Source organism: Hyla sarda, unplaced genomic scaffold (genome assembly GCF_029499605.1).
Source record: "Hyla sarda isolate aHylSar1 unplaced genomic scaffold, aHylSar1.hap1 scaffold_1055, whole genome shotgun sequence".
Taxonomy (NCBI): Eukaryota; Metazoa; Chordata; class Amphibia; order Anura; family Hylidae; genus Hyla; species Hyla sarda.
This window is the reverse complement of record NW_026607674.1, coordinates 45,132-61,092: the sequence shown is the minus strand read 5'-3', so window position 1 is coordinate 61,092 and position 15,961 is coordinate 45,132. Positions and strand designations below refer to the sequence as shown.

The 15,961-nt window shown below is 46.1% G+C and overlaps 7 non-coding genes across 7 annotated transcripts; all 7 read right to left on the bottom strand.

The window, feature by feature from the left end:
* Positions 1–710: 710 nt before the first annotated feature.
* On the bottom strand, positions 711–901 carry LOC130299485 (U2 spliceosomal RNA). Its single transcript, XR_008850601.1, has one exon. It is a non-coding gene; the product is annotated as a U2 spliceosomal RNA (small nuclear RNA).
* A 2,085-nt stretch (positions 902–2,986) lies between these two features.
* Positions 2,987–3,177, bottom strand: LOC130299483 (U2 spliceosomal RNA). The gene has a single exon (XR_008850600.1). It is a non-coding gene; the product is annotated as a U2 spliceosomal RNA (small nuclear RNA).
* Positions 3,178–5,255: 2,078 nt separating this feature from the next.
* On the bottom strand, positions 5,256–5,446 carry LOC130299482 (U2 spliceosomal RNA). Its single transcript, XR_008850599.1, has one exon. It is a non-coding gene; the product is annotated as a U2 spliceosomal RNA (small nuclear RNA).
* A 2,088-nt stretch (positions 5,447–7,534) lies between these two features.
* On the bottom strand, positions 7,535–7,725 carry LOC130299481 (U2 spliceosomal RNA). The gene has a single exon (XR_008850598.1). It is a non-coding gene; the product is annotated as a U2 spliceosomal RNA (small nuclear RNA).
* Positions 7,726–9,809: 2,084 nt separating this feature from the next.
* On the bottom strand, positions 9,810–10,000 carry LOC130299480 (U2 spliceosomal RNA). Its single transcript, XR_008850597.1, has one exon. It is a non-coding gene; the product is annotated as a U2 spliceosomal RNA (small nuclear RNA).
* A 2,082-nt stretch (positions 10,001–12,082) lies between these two features.
* LOC130299479 (U2 spliceosomal RNA) lies at positions 12,083–12,273 on the bottom strand. The gene has a single exon (XR_008850596.1). It is a non-coding gene; the product is annotated as a U2 spliceosomal RNA (small nuclear RNA).
* Positions 12,274–14,348: 2,075 nt separating this feature from the next.
* On the bottom strand, positions 14,349–14,539 carry LOC130299478 (U2 spliceosomal RNA). Its single transcript, XR_008850595.1, has one exon. It is a non-coding gene; the product is annotated as a U2 spliceosomal RNA (small nuclear RNA).
* Between the last annotated feature and the right edge of the window lie 1,422 nt (positions 14,540–15,961).

Here is a 15,961-nt window from a genome sequence, read left to right as displayed (position 1 = left end):
GTGCACAGAATTTAGCAAGGGCCTCGCACCTTCTGATGCATCAGGTAGGTGCACAATAGCATAGCCTAACCCTCTGTACTTTGGTCTATATTGATGCGGGACATAGACAGCCAGCTGATGACCAATCCATTAGTGCAATGGATGGCTGGAAGCATTTGTCTTTGCCTTTGCAATACCACAGAAGCAATGCATGGTCAATGTACAGCAATGACACACCTGTGTGAACAGCCAAGAGACCCCCCCCCCCATGTTATGTTACATAGTTACATAGTTAGTACGGTCGAAAAAAGACATATGTCCATCAAGTTCAACCAGGGAATTAAGGGGTAGGGGTGTGGCGCGATATTGGGGAAGGGATGAGATTTTATATTTCTTCATAAGCATTAATCTTATTTTGTCAATTAGGAACATTCAGCACCCACCCGCTATCAAGGCAGCTGCCTATCATGTCATGCCCTACCTGCACAGGTGTGCTGGCTACTCAAATGATCCAATTAAGGAGGCCATTTAGTCAGCAGCAGCAGAAGTCCTGTGCCTGGACGCTCCAACAGGGGCCAGACACAAGCAGAAGCAGAAGCAGCAGAAGCAGCAGCAGCACCACCTTTTGTTTTTTGGCTGCAGCAGCAGCAAGGCCCACAGGGCTGGCTAGCTGGCTAGCCAGCAAGCAGGTAGCAATGAAAGTAGGAATCTTTCTTTTTAACCCTGTAAGGGGGTGGTGCACTGTACCCGAAGATACTGCCATATCGGGTCAATGCATAGGGCGACGGAAGCAAGCTTCGAAATCGGCCCCCGTTCTCAAAAATCCATTTAATATATGGTCCCCAGATAGGGGACGTATCAGATATTAAACTGATAAGAACAGATACTACACTTGATCTTAGCCAAAAGGCCGAGAAGCGATAACCGTGAAAGGGGCGGGCCCAACAAGGTCCCCTTCATGGGCACTATCACTGCTTGCTGTCAGGGAGGCTGCCAGACAATTTTCCATGCACACTCTGGGCTGGGGGGCAGTCAACCACCAGTACACACAGCAGAACCTAAACCCATACCATTATTGCTAAGCAGCAAGACAGGGGCCCATTGCACTCCCACGGGGCCTTTTTAAATGCAATCCATAACCCGGATTTGCCAGGAACCCTTCTTACTCCTCCTACTTGCATGTGACACTGGGCTTAGGATCTGCATAGGAAACACACACACAAGCACACACCTACCTTTGTTGCCTGCAGATGCCTCCTTGGCTGTCCCCAAACGGTATCAAACCAACACCCACGGGAAGCTGTAAGCATAGAGGACATGCCTGCACCCCATTGGACTTACCTGTGTGGGTTAAATCCGGGTTATTTGACAACCTATGGCGGTGATGGTTCTGCTCAGGCAGAGCAGTGCTGATGCTCCTCATAAAGCTGTCGCTGCTGTGAAGGTTCTAGGTGACATCACAAATCCCTATGGTTACATACACAACAAAGCTGGGTTGTTGTTGTTTACACTCTGCAAGGCCTGTGGAAGTGAGTGACATCATAGCACTGTAGTTCTGAGGGTTCAAGATGGATGCAACAATCTCCTGTTGCTTCTATGAAGGCCGTAATAGACGACATCACCAAACAGCTCCATAGTCACATACACAGCAAAGGAGAGATGTTGTTTACACCTAGTGATGTCAGTGGTATTGAGTGACATCACAGCACAGTGCTAAGGCTCCTGGGCCTGGACACAGCAGCGGCTGCAATATCTCAACGGAGAATACGTTTATATCTATGTGTGTGTGTGCGCATATATATATATATATATATATATATATATATATATATATATATTTCTCCGCCGAAATCACTTTTAAACCCATTTCCACCTTTTTTTCCCTTCTCTTCCTCTTACTTTTTTTTCACGTTTTTTTACGTTTTTCTCCTTTTCGCCTCTTTTCTGGGCGTATTATTCTTCTTTTTCTTCTTTTTTTTCGTCTAATGCATACCCCATCAGTGCAGCAATGCTTATTCAATACCGCCAGCAGATGGAGACACTGGGGGATAATTTTCTAAGGATTTATACTGATTTTTCCTGTCTGAATTTGTCGCACAGAAAGTCGCAGGCCAAATATGTGTGACATTTCTGCGACTTTAGCTTCTAGAGCATTTTTACAACATTATACATAGGTGCTGAATACATAAAAAGCGACTGTTCAGCGACAGACAAGTCGCATCGGCTGAAAGTAGGCCAGAATGTCAGTCCATGTTGGAGCAGGTTTAGATACAGTCTAAAGCATAGATCTCAAAGTCTGTGCACAGAATTTAGCAAGGGCCTCGCACCTTCTGATGCATCAGGTAGGTGCACAATAGCATAGCCTAACCCTCTGTACTTTGGTCTATATTGATGCGGGACATAGACAGCCAGCTGATGACCAATCCATTAGTGCAATGGATGGCTGGAAGCATTTGTCTTTGCCTTTGCAATACCACAGAAGCAATGCATGGTCAATGTACAGCAATGACACACCTGTGTGAACAGCCAGGAGACCCCCCCCCCATGTTATGTTACATAGTTACATAGTTAGTACGGTCGAAAAAAGACATATGTCCATCAAGTTCAACCAGGGAATTAAGGGGTAGGGGTGTGGCGCGATATTGGGGAAGGGATGAGATTTTATATTTCTTCATAAGCATTAATCTTATTTTGTCAATTAGGAACATTCAGCACCCACCCGCTATCAAGGCAGCTGCCTATCATGTCATGCCCTACCTGCACAGGTGTGCTGGCTACTCAAATGATCCAATTAAGGAGGCCATTTAGTCAGCAGCAGCAGAAGTCCTGTGCCTGGACGCTCCAACAGGGGCCAGACACAAGCAGAAGCAGAAGCAGCAGAAGCAGCAGCAGCACCACCTTTTGTTTTTTGGCTGCAGCAGCAGCAAGGCCCACAGGGCTGGCTAGCTGGCTAGCCAGCAAGCAGGTAGCAATGAAAGTAGGAATCTTTCTTTTTAACCCTGTAAGGGGGTGGTGCACTGTACCCGAAGATACTGCCATATCGGGTCAATGCATAGGGCGACGGAAGCAAGCTTCGAAATCGGCCCCCGTTCTCAAAAATCCATTTAATATATGGTCCCCAGATAGGGGACGTATCAGATATTAAACTGATAAGAACAGATACTACACTTGATCTTAGCCAAAAGGCCGAGAAGCGATAACCGTGAAAGGGGCGGGCCCAACAAGGTCCCCTTCATGGGCACTATCACTGCTTGCTGTCAGGGAGGCTGCCAGACAATTTTCCATGCACACTCTGGGCTGGGGGGCAGTCAACCACCAGTACACACAGCAGAACCTAAACCCATACCATTATTGCTAAGCAGCAAGACAGGGGCCCATTGCACTCCCACGGGGCCTTTTTAAATGCAATCCATAACCCGGATTTGCCAGGAACCCTTCTTACTCCTCCTACTTGCATGTGACACTGGGCTTAGGATCTGCATAGGAAACACACACACAAGCACACACCTACCTTTGTTGCCTGCAGATGCCTCCTTGGCTGTCCCCAAACGGTATCAAACCAACACCCACGGGAAGCTGTAAGCATAGAGGACATGCCTGCACCCCATTGGACTTACCTGTGTGGGTTAAATCCGGGTTATTTGACAACCTATGGCGGTGATGGTTCTGCTCAGGCAGAGCAGTGCTGATGCTCCTCATAAAGCTGTCGCTGCTGTGAAGGTTCTAGGTGACATCACAAATCCCTATGGTTACATACACAACAAAGCTGGGTTGTTGTTGTTTACACTCTGCAAGGCCTGTGGAAGTGAGTGACATCATAGCACTGTAGTTCTGAGGGTTCAAGATGGATGCAACAATCTCCTGTTGCTTCTATGAAGGCCGTAATAGACGACATCACCAAACAGCTCCATAGTCACATACACAGCAAAGGAGAGATGTTGTTTACACCTAGTGATGTCAGTGGTATTGAGTGACATCACAGCACAGTGCTAAGGCTCCTGGGCCTGGACACAGCAGCGGCTGCAATATCTCAACGGAGAATACGTTTATATCTATGTGTGTGTGTGCGCATATATATATATATATATATATATATATATATATATTTCTCCGCCGAAATCACTTTTAAACCCATTTCCACCTTTTTTTCCCTTCTCTTCCTCTTACTTTTTTTTCACGTTTTTTTACGTTTTTCTCCTTTTCGCCTCTTTTCTGGGCGTATTATTCTTCTTTTTCTTCTTTTTTTTCGTCTAATGCATACCCCATCAGTGCAGCAATGCTTATTCAATACCGCCAGCAGATGGAGACACTGGGGGATAATTTTCTAAGGATTTATACTGATTTTTCCTGTCTGAATTTGTCGCACAGAAAGTTGCAGGCCAAATATGTGTGACATTTCTGCGACTTTAGCTTCTAGAGCATTTTTACAACATTATACATAGGTGCTGAATACATAAAAAGCGACTGTTCAGCGACAGACAAGTCGCATCGGCTGAAAGTAGGCCAGAATGTCAGTCCATGTTGGAGCAGGTTTAGATACAGTCTAAAGCATAGATCTCAAAGTCTGTGCACAGAATTTAGCAAGGGCCTCGCACCTTCTGATGCATCAGGTAGGTGCACAATAGCATAGCCTAACCCTCTGTACTTTGGTCTATATTGATGCGGGACATAGACAGCCAGCTGATGACCAATCCATTAGTGCAATGGATGGCTGGAAGCATTTGTCTTTGCCTTTGCAATACCACAGAAGCAATGCATGGTCAATGTACAGCAATGACACACCTGTGTGAACAGCCAGGAGACCCCCCCCCCCATGTTATGTTACATAGTTACATAGTTAGTACGGTCGAAAAAAGACATATGTCCATCAAGTTCAACCAGGGAATTAAGGGGTAGGGGTGTGGCGCGATATTGGGGAAGGGATGAGATTTTATATTTCTTCATAAGCATTAATCTTATTTTGTCAATTAGGAACATTCAGCACCCACCCGCTATCAAGGCAGCTGCCTATCATGTCATGCCCTACCTGCACAGGTGTGCTGGCTACTCAAATGATCCAATTAAGGAGGCCATTTAGTCAGCAGCAGCAGAAGTCCTGTGCCTGGACGCTCCAACAGGGGCCAGACACAAGCAGAAGCAGAAGCAGCAGAAGCAGCAGCAGCACCACCTTTTGTTTTTTGGCTGCAGCAGCAGCAAGGCCCACAGGGCTGGCTAGCTGGCTAGCCAGCAAGCAGGTAGCAATGAAAGTAGGAATCTTTCTTTTTAACCCTGTAAGGGGGTGGTGCACTGTACCCGAAGATACTGCCATATCGGGTCAATGCATAGGGCGACGGAAGCAAGCTTCGAAATCGGCCCCCGTTCTCAAAAATCCATTTAATATATGGTCCCCAGATAGGGGACGTATCAGATATTAAACTGATAAGAACAGATACTACACTTGATCTTAGCCAAAAGGCCGAGAAGCGATAACCGTGAAAGGGGCGGGCCCAACAAGGTCCCCTTCATGGGCACTATCACTGCTTGCTGTCAGGGAGGCTGCCAGACAATTTTCCATGCACACTCTGGGCTGGGGGGCAGTCAACCACCAGTACACACAGCAGAACCTAAACCCATACCATTATTGCTAAGCAGCAAGACAGGGGCCCATTGCACTCCCACGGGGCCTTTTTAAATGCAATCCATAACCCGGATTTGCCAGGAACCCTTCTTACTCCTCCTACTTGCATGTGACACTGGGCTTAGGATCTGCATAGGAAACACACACACAAGCACACACCTACCTTTGTTGCCTGCAGATGCCTCCTTGGCTGTCCCCAAACGGTATCAAACCAACACCCACGGGAAGCTGTAAGCATAGAGGACATGCCTGCACCCCATTGGACTTACCTGTGTGGGTTAAATCCGGGTTATTTGACAACCTATGGCGGTGATGGTTCTGCTCAGGCAGAGCAGTGCTGATGCTCCTCATAAAGCTGTCGCTGCTGTGAAGGTTCTAGGTGACATCACAAATCCCTATGGTTACATACACAACAAAGCTGGGTTGTTGTTGTTTACACTCTGCAAGGCCTGTGGAAGTGAGTGACATCATAGCACTGTAGTTCTGAGGGTTCAAGATGGATGCAACAATCTCCTGTTGCTTCTATGAAGGCCGTAATAGACGACATCACCAAACAGCTCCATAGTCACATACACAGCAAAGGAGAGATGTTGTTTACACCTAGTGATGTCAGTGGTATTGAGTGACATCACAGCACAGTGCTAAGGCTCCTGGGCCTGGACACAGCAGCGGCTGCAATATCTCAACGGAGAATACGTTTATATCTATGTGTGTGTGTGCGCATATATATATATATATATATATATATATATATATATATATATATATTTCTCCGCCGAAATCACTTTTAAACCCATTTCCACCTTTTTTTCCCTTCTCTTCCTCTTACTTTTTTTTCACGTTTTTTTACGTTTTTCTCCTTTTCGCCTCTTTTCTGGGCGTATTATTCTTCTTTTTCTTCTTTTTTTTCGTCTAATGCATACCCCATCAGTGCAGCAATGCTTTTTCAATACCGCCAGCAGATGGAGACACTGGGGGATAATTTTCTAAGGATTTATACTGATTTTTCCTGTCTGAATTTGTCGCACAGAAAGTTGCAGGCCAAATATGTGTGACATTTCTGCGACTTTAGCTTCTAGAGCATTTTTACAACATTATACATAGGTGCTGAATACATAAAAAGCGACTGTTCAGCGACAGACAAGTCGCATCGGCTGAAAGTAGGCCAGAATGTCAGTCCATGTTGGAGCAGGTTTAGATACAGTCTAAAGCATAGATCTCAAAGTCTGTGCACAGAATTTAGCAAGGGCCTCGCACCTTCTGATGCATCAGGTAGGTGCACAATAGCATAGCCTAACCCTCTGTACTTTGGTCTATATTGATGCGGGACATAGACAGCCAGCTGATGACCAATCCATTAGTGCAATGGATGGCTGGAAGCATTTGTCTTTGCCTTTGCAATACCACAGAAGCAATGCATGGTCAATGTACAGCAATGACACACCTGTGTGAACAGCCAGGAGACCCCCCCCCCCATGTTATGTTACATAGTTACATAGTTAGTACGGTCGAAAAAAGACATATGTCCATCAAGTTCAACCAGGGAATTAAGGGGTAGGGGTGTGGCGCGATATTGGGGAAGGGATGAGATTTTATATTTCTTCATAAGCATTAATCTTATTTTGTCAATTAGGAACATTCAGCACCCACCCGCTATCAAGGCAGCTGCCTATCATGTCATGCCCTACCTGCACAGGTGTGCTGGCTACTCAAATGATCCAATTAAGGAGGCCATTTAGTCAGCAGCAGCAGAAGTCCTGTGCCTGGACGCTCCAACAGGGGCCAGACACAAGCAGAAGCAGAAGCAGCAGAAGCAGCAGCAGCACCACCTTTTGTTTTTTGGCTGCAGCAGCAGCAAGGCCCACAGGGCTGGCTAGCTGGCTAGCCAGCAAGCAGGTAGCAATGAAAGTAGGAATCTTTCTTTTTAACCCTGTAAGGGGGTGGTGCACTGTACCCGAAGATACTGCCATATCGGGTCAATGCATAGGGCGACGGAAGCAAGCTTCGAAATCGGCCCCCGTTCTCAAAAATCCATTTAATATATGGTCCCCAGATAGGGGACGTATCAGATATTAAACTGATAAGAACAGATACTACACTTGATCTTAGCCAAAAGGCCGAGAAGCGATAACCGTGAAAGGGGCGGGCCCAACAAGGTCCCCTTCATGGGCACTATCACTGCTTGCTGTCAGGGAGGCTGCCAGACAATTTTCCATGCACACTCTGGGCTGGGGGGCAGTCAACCACCAGTACACACAGCAGAACCTAAACCCATACCATTATTGCTAAGCAGCAAGACAGGGGCCCATTGCACTCCCACGGGGCCTTTTTAAATGCAATCCATAACCCGGATTTGCCAGGAACCCTTCTTACTCCTCCTACTTGCATGTGACACTGGGCTTAGGATCTGCATAGGAAACACACACACAAGCACACACCTACCTTTGTTGCCTGCAGATGCCTCCTTGGCTGTCCCCAAACGGTATCAAACCAACACCCACGGGAAGCTGTAAGCATAGAGGACATGCCTGCACCCCATTGGACTTACCTGTGTGGGTTAAATCCGGGTTATTTGACAACCTATGGCGGTGATGGTTCTGCTCAGGCAGAGCAGTGCTGATGCTCCTCATAAAGCTGTCGCTGCTGTGAAGGTTCTAGGTGACATCACAAATCCCTATGGTTACATACACAACAAAGCTGGGTTGTTGTTGTTTACACTCTGCAAGGCCTGTGGAAGTGAGTGACATCATAGCACTGTAGTTCTGAGGGTTCAAGATGGATGCAACAATCTCCTGTTGCTTCTATGAAGGCCGTAATAGACGACATCACCAAACAGCTCCATAGTCACATACACAGCAAAGGAGAGATGTTGTTTACACCTAGTGATGTCAGTGGTATTGAGTGACATCACAGCACAGTGCTAAGGCTCCTGGGCCTGGACACAGCAGCGGCTGCAATATCTCAACGGAGAATACGTTTATATCTATGTGTGTGTGTGCGCATATATATATATATATATATATATATATATATATATATATATTTCTCCGCCGAAATCACTTTTAAACCCATTTCCACCTTTTTTTCCCTTCTCTTCCTCTTACTTTTTTTTCACGTTTTTTTACGTTTTTCTCCTTTTCGCCTCTTTTCTGGGCGTATTATTCTTCTTTTTCTTCTTTTTTTTCGTCTAATGCATACCCCATCAGTGCAGCAATGCTTATTCAATACCGCCAGCAGATGGAGACACTGGGGGATAATTTTCTAAGGATTTATACAGATTTTTCCTGTCTGAATTTGTCGCACAGAAAGTTGCAGGCCAAATATGTGTGACATTTCTGCGACTTTAGCTTCTAGAGCATTTTTACAACATTATACATAGGTGCTGAATACATAAAAAGCGACTGTTCAGCGACAGACAAGTCGCATCGGCTGAAAGTAGGCCAGAATGTCAGTCCATGTTGGAGCAGGTTTAGATACAGTCTAAAGCATAGATCTCAAAGTCTGTGCACAGAATTTAGCAAGGGCCTTGCACCTTCTGATGCATCAGGTAGGTGCACAATAGCATAGCCTAACCCTCTGTACTTTGGTCTATATTGATGCGGGACATAGACAGCCAGCTGATGACCAATCCATTAGTGCAATGGATGGCTGGAAGCATTTGTCTTTGCCTTTGCAATACCACAGAAGCAATGCATGGTCAATGTACAGCAATGACACACCTGTGTGAACAGCCAGGAGACCCCCCCCCCCATGTTATGTTACATAGTTACATAGTTAGTACGGTCGAAAAAAGACATATGTCCATCAAGTTCAACCAGGGAATTAAGGGGTAGGGGTGTGGCGCGATATTGGGGAAGGGATGAGATTTTATATTTCTTCATAAGCATTAATCTTATTTTGTCAATTAGGAACATTCAGCACCCACCCGCTATCAAGGCAGCTGCCTATCATGTCATGCCCTACCTGCACAGGTGTGCTGGCTACTCAAATGATCCAATTAAGGAGGCCATTTAGTCAGCAGCAGCAGAAGTCCTGTGCCTGGACGCTCCAACAGGGGCCAGACACAAGCAGAAGCAGAAGCAGCAGAAGCAGCAGCAGCACCACCTTTTGTTTTTTGGCTGCAGCAGCAGCAAGGCCCACAGGGCTGGCTAGCTGGCTAGCCAGCAAGCAGGTAGCAATGAAAGTAGGAATCTTTCTTTTTAACCCTGTAAGGGGGTGGTGCACTGTACCCGAAGATACTGCCATATCGGGTCAATGCATAGGGCGACGGAAGCAAGCTTCGAAATCGGCCCCCGTTCTCAAAAATCCATTTAATATATGGTCCCCAGATAGGGGACGTATCAGATATTAAACTGATAAGAACAGATACTACACTTGATCTTAGCCAAAAGGCCGAGAAGCGATAACCGTGAAAGGGGCGGGCCCAACAAGGTCCCCTTCATGGGCACTATCACTGCTTGCTGTCAGGGAGGCTGCCAGACAATTTTCCATGCACACTCTGGGCTGGGGGGCAGTCAACCACCAGTACACACAGCAGAACCTAAACCCATACCATTATTGCTAAGCAGCAAGACAGGGGCCCATTGCACTCCCACGGGGCCTTTTTAAATGCAATCCATAACCCGGATTTGCCAGGAACCCTTCTTACTCCTCCTACTTGCATGTGACACTGGGCTTAGGATCTGCATAGGAAACACACACACAAGCACACACCTACCTTTGTTGCCTGCAGATGCCTCCTTGGCTGTCCCCAAACGGTATCAAACCAACACCCACGGGAAGCTGTAAGCATAGAGGACATGCCTGCACCCCATTGGACTTACCTGTGTGGGTTAAATCCGGGTTATTTGACAACCTATGGCGGTGATGGTTCTGCTCAGGCAGAGCAGTGCTGATGCTCCTCATAAAGCTGTCGCTGCTGTGAAGGTTCTAGGTGACATCACAAATCCCTATGGTTACATACACAACAAAGCTGGGTTGTTGTTGTTTACACTCTGCAAGGCCTGTGGAAGTGAGTGACATCATAGCACTGTAGTTCTGAGGGTTCAAGATGGATGCAACAATCTCCTGTTGCTTCTATGAAGGCCGTAATAGACGACATCACCAAACAGCTCCATAGTCACATACACAGCAAAGGAGAGATGTTGTTTACACCTAGTGATGTCAGTGGTATTGAGTGACATCACAGCACAGTGCTAAGGCTCCTGGGCCTGGACACAGCAGCGGCTGCAATATCTCAACGGAGAATACGTTTATATCTATGTGTGTGTGTGCGCATATATATATATATATATATATATATATATATATATATATTTCTCCGCCGAAATCACTTTTAAACCCATTTCCACCTTTTTTTCCCTTCTCTTCCTCTTACTTTTTTTTCACGTTTTTTTACGTTTTTCTCCTTTTCGCCTCTTTTCTGGGCGTATTATTCTTCTTTTTCTTCTTTTTTTTCGTCTAATGCATACCCCATCAGTGCAGCAATGCTTATTCAATACCGCCAGCAGATGGAGACACTGGGGGATAATTTTCTAAGGATTTATACTGATTTTTCCTGTCTGAATTTGTCGCACAGAAAGTTGCAGGCCAAATATGTGTGACATTTCTGCGACTTTAGCTTCTAGAGCATTTTTACAACATTATACATAGGTGCTGAATACATAAAAAGCGACTGTTCAGCGACAGACAAGTCGCATCGGCTGAAAGTAGGCCAGAATGTCAGTCCATGTTGGAGCAGGTTTAGATACAGTCTAAAGCATAGATCTCAAAGTCTGTGCACAGAATTTAGCAAGGGCCTCGCACCTTCTGATGCATCAGGTAGGTGCACAATAGCATAGCCTAACCCTCTGTACTTTGGTCTATATTGATGCGGGACATAGACAGCCAGCTGATGACCAATCCATTAGTGCAATGGATGGCTGGAAGCATTTGTCTTTGCCTTTGCAATACCACAGAAGCAATGCATGGTCAATGTACAGCAATGACACACCTGTGTGAACAGCCAGGAGACCCCCCCCCCCATGTTATGTTACATAGTTACATAGTTAGTACGGTCGAAAAAAGACATATGTCCATCAAGTTCAACCAGGGAATTAAGGGGTAGGGGTGTGGCGCGATATTGGGGAAGGGATGAGATTTTATATTTCTTCATAAGCATTAATCTTATTTTGTCAATTAGGAACATTCAGCACCCACCCGCTATCAAGGCAGCTGCCTATCATGTCATGCCCTACCTGCACAGGTGTGCTGGCTACTCAAATGATCCAATTAAGGAGGCCATTTAGTCAGCAGCAGCAGAAGTCCTGTGCCTGGACGCTCCAACAGGGGCCAGACACAAGCAGAAGCAGAAGCAGCAGAAGCAGCAGCAGCACCACCTTTTGTTTTTTGGCTGCAGCAGCAGCAAGGCCCACAGGGCTGGCTAGCTGGCTAGCCAGCAAGCAGGTAGCAATGAAAGTAGGAATCTTTCTTTTTAACCCTGTAAGGGGGTGGTGCACTGTACCCGAAGATACTGCCATATCGGGTCAATGCATAGGGCGACGGAAGCAAGCTTCGAAATCGGCCCCCGTTCTCAAAAATCCATTTAATATATGGTCCCCAGATAGGGGACGTATCAGATATTAAACTGATAAGAACAGATACTACACTTGATCTTAGCCAAAAGGCCGAGAAGCGATAACCGTGAAAGGGGCGGGCCCAACAAGGTCCCCTTCATGGGCACTATCACTGCTTGCTGTCAGGGAGGCTGCCAGACAATTTTCCATGCACACTCTGGGCTGGGGGGCAGTCAACCACCAGTACACACAGCAGAACCTAAACCCATACCATTATTGCTAAGCAGCAAGACAGGGGCCCATTGCACTCCCACGGGGCCTTTTTAAATGCAATCCATAACCCGGATTTGCCAGGAACCCTTCTTACTCCTCCTACTTGCATGTGACACTGGGCTTAGGATCTGCATAGGAAACACACACACAAGCACACACCTACCTTTGTTGCCTGCAGATGCCTCCTTGGCTGTCCCCAAACGGTATCAAACCAACACCCACGGGAAGCTGTAAGCATAGAGGACATGCCTGCACCCCATTGGACTTACCTGTGTGGGTTAAATCCGGGTTATTTGACAACCTATGGCGGTGATGGTTCTGCTCAGGCAGAGCAGTGCTGATGCTCCTCATAAAGCTGTCGCTGCTGTGAAGGTTCTAGGTGACATCACAAATCCCTATGGTTACATACACAACAAAGCTGGGTTGTTGTTGTTTACACTCTGCAAGGCCTGTGGAAGTGAGTGACATCATAGCACTGTAGTTCTGAGGGTTCAAGATGGATGCAACAATCTCCTGTTGCTTCTATGAAGGCCGTAATAGACGACATCACCAAACAGCTCCATAGTCACATACACAGCAAAGGAGAGATGTTGTTTACACCTAGTGATGTCAGTGGTATTGAGTGACATCACAGCACAGTGCTAAGGCTCCTGGGCCTGGACACAGCAGCGGCTGCAATATCTCAACGGAGAATACGTTTATATCTATGTGTGTGTGTGCGCATATATATATATATATATATATATATATATATATATATATATTTCTCCGCCGAAATCACTTTTAAACCCATTTCCACCTTTTTTTCCCTTCTCTTCCTCTTACTTTTTTTTCACGTTTTTTTACGTTTTTCTCCTTTTCGCCTCTTTTCTGGGCGTATTATTCTTCTTTTTCTTCTTTTTTTTCGTCTAATGCATACCCCATCAGTGCAGCAATGCTTATTCAATACCGCCAGCAGATGGAGACACTGGGGGATAATTTTCTAAGGATTTATACTGATTTTTCCTGTCTGAATTTGTCGCACAGAAAGTTGCAGGCCAAATATGTGTGACATTTCTGCGACTTTAGCTTCTAGAGCATTTTTACAACATTATACATAGGTGCTGAATACATAAAAAGCGACTGTTCAGCGACAGACAAGTCGCATCGGCTGAAAGTAGGCCAGAATGTCAGTCCATGTTGGAGCAGGTTTAGATACAGTCTAAAGCATAGATCTCAAAGTCTGTGCACAGAATTTAGCAAGGGCCTCGCACCTTCTGATGCATCAGGTAGGTGCACAATAGCATAGCCTAACCCTCTGTACTTTGGTCTATATTGATGCGGGACATAGACAGCCAGCTGATGACCAATCCATTAGTGCAATGGATGGCTGGAAGCATTTGTCTTTGCCTTTGCAATACCACAGAAGCAATGCATGGTCAATGTACAGCAATGACACACCTGTGTGAACAGCCAGGAGACCCCCCCCCCCATGTTATGTTACATAGTTACATAGTTAGTACGGTCGAAAAAAGACATATGTCCATCAAGTTCAACCAGGGAATTAAGGGGTAGGGGTGTGGCGCGATATTGGGGAAGGGATGAGATTTTATATTTCTTCATAAGCATTAATCTTATTTTGTCAATTAGGAACATTCAGCACCCACCCGCTATCAAGGCAGCTGCCTATCATGTCATGCCCTACCTGCACAGGTGTGCTGGCTACTCAAATGATCCAATTAAGGAGGCCATTTAGTCAGCAGCAGCAGAAGTCCTGTGCCTGGACGCTCCAACAGGGGCCAGACACAAGCAGAAGCAGAAGCAGCAGAAGCAGCACCTTTTGTTTTTTGGCTGCAGCAGCAGCAAGGCCCACAGGGCTGGCTAGCTGGCTAGCCAGCAAGCAGGTAGCAATGAAAGTAGGAATCTTTCTTTTTAACCCTGTAAGGGGGTGGTGCACTGTACCCGAAGATACTGCCATATCGGGTCAATGCATAGGGCGACGGAAGCAAGCTTCGAAATCGGCCCCCGTTCTCAAAAATCCATTTAATATATGGTCCCCAGATAGGGGACGTATCAGATATTAAACTGATAAGAACAGATACTACACTTGATCTTAGCCAAAAGGCCGAGAAGCGATAACCGTGAAAGGGGCGGGCCCAACAAGGTCCCCTTCATGGGCACTATCACTGCTTGCTGTCAGGGAGGCTGCCAGACAATTTTCCATGCACACTCTGGGCTGGGGGGCAGTCAACCACCAGTACACACAGCAGAACCTAAACCCATACCATTATTGCTAAGCAGCAAGACAGGGGCCCATTGCACTCCCACGGGGCCTTTTTAAATGCAATCCATAACCCGGATTTGCCAGGAACCCTTCTTACTCCTCCTACTTGCATGTGACACTGGGCTTAGGATCTGCATAGGAAACACACACACAAGCACACACCTACCTTTGTTGCCTGCAGATGCCTCCTTGGCTGTCCCCAAACGGTATCAAACCAACACCCACGGGAAGCTGTAAGCATAGAGGACATGCCTGCACCCCATTGGACTTACCTGTGTGGGTTAAATCCGGGTTATTTGACAACCTATGGCGGTGATGGTTCTGCTCAGGCAGAGCAGTGCTGATGCTCCTCATAAAGCTGTCGCTGCTGTGAAGGTTCTAGGTGACATCACAAATCCCTATGGTTACATACACAACAAAGCTGGGTTGTTGTTGTTTACACTCTGCAAGGCCTGTGGAAGTGAGTGACATCATAGCACTGTAGTTCTGAGGGTTCTAGATGGATGCAACAATCTCCTGTTGCTTCTATGAAGGCCGTAATAGACGACATCACCAAACAGCTCCATAGTCACATACACAGCAAAGGAGAGATGTTGTTTACACCTAGTGATGTCAGTGGTATTGAGTGACATCACAGCACAGTGCTAAGGCTCCTGGGCCTGGACACAGCAGCGGCTGCAATATCTCAACGGAGAATACGTTTATATCTATGTGTGTGTGTGCGCATATATATATATATATATATATATATATATATATATATATATTTCTCCGCCGAAATCACTTTTAAACCCATTTCCACCTTTTTTTCCCTTCTCTTCCTCTTACTTTTTTTTCACGTTTTTTTACGTTTTTCTCCTTTTCGCCTCTTTTCTGGGCGTATTATTCTTCTTTTTCTTCTTTTTTTTCGTCTAATGCATACCCCATCAGTGCAGCAATGCTTATTCAATACCGCCAGCAGATGGAGACACTGGGGGATAATTTTCTAAGGATTTATACTGATTTTTCCTGTCTGAATTTGTCGCACAGAAAGTTGCAGGCCAAATATGTGTGACATTTCTGCGACTTTAGCTTCTAGAGCATTTTTACAACATTATACATAGGTGCTGAATACATAAAAAGCGACTGTTCAGCGACAGACAAGTCGCATCGGCTGAAAGTAGGCCAGAATGTCAGTCCATGTTGGAGCAGGTTTAGATACAGACTAAAGTATAGATCTCAAAGTCTGTGCACAGAATTTAGCAAGGGCCTCGCACCTTCTGATGCATCAGGTAG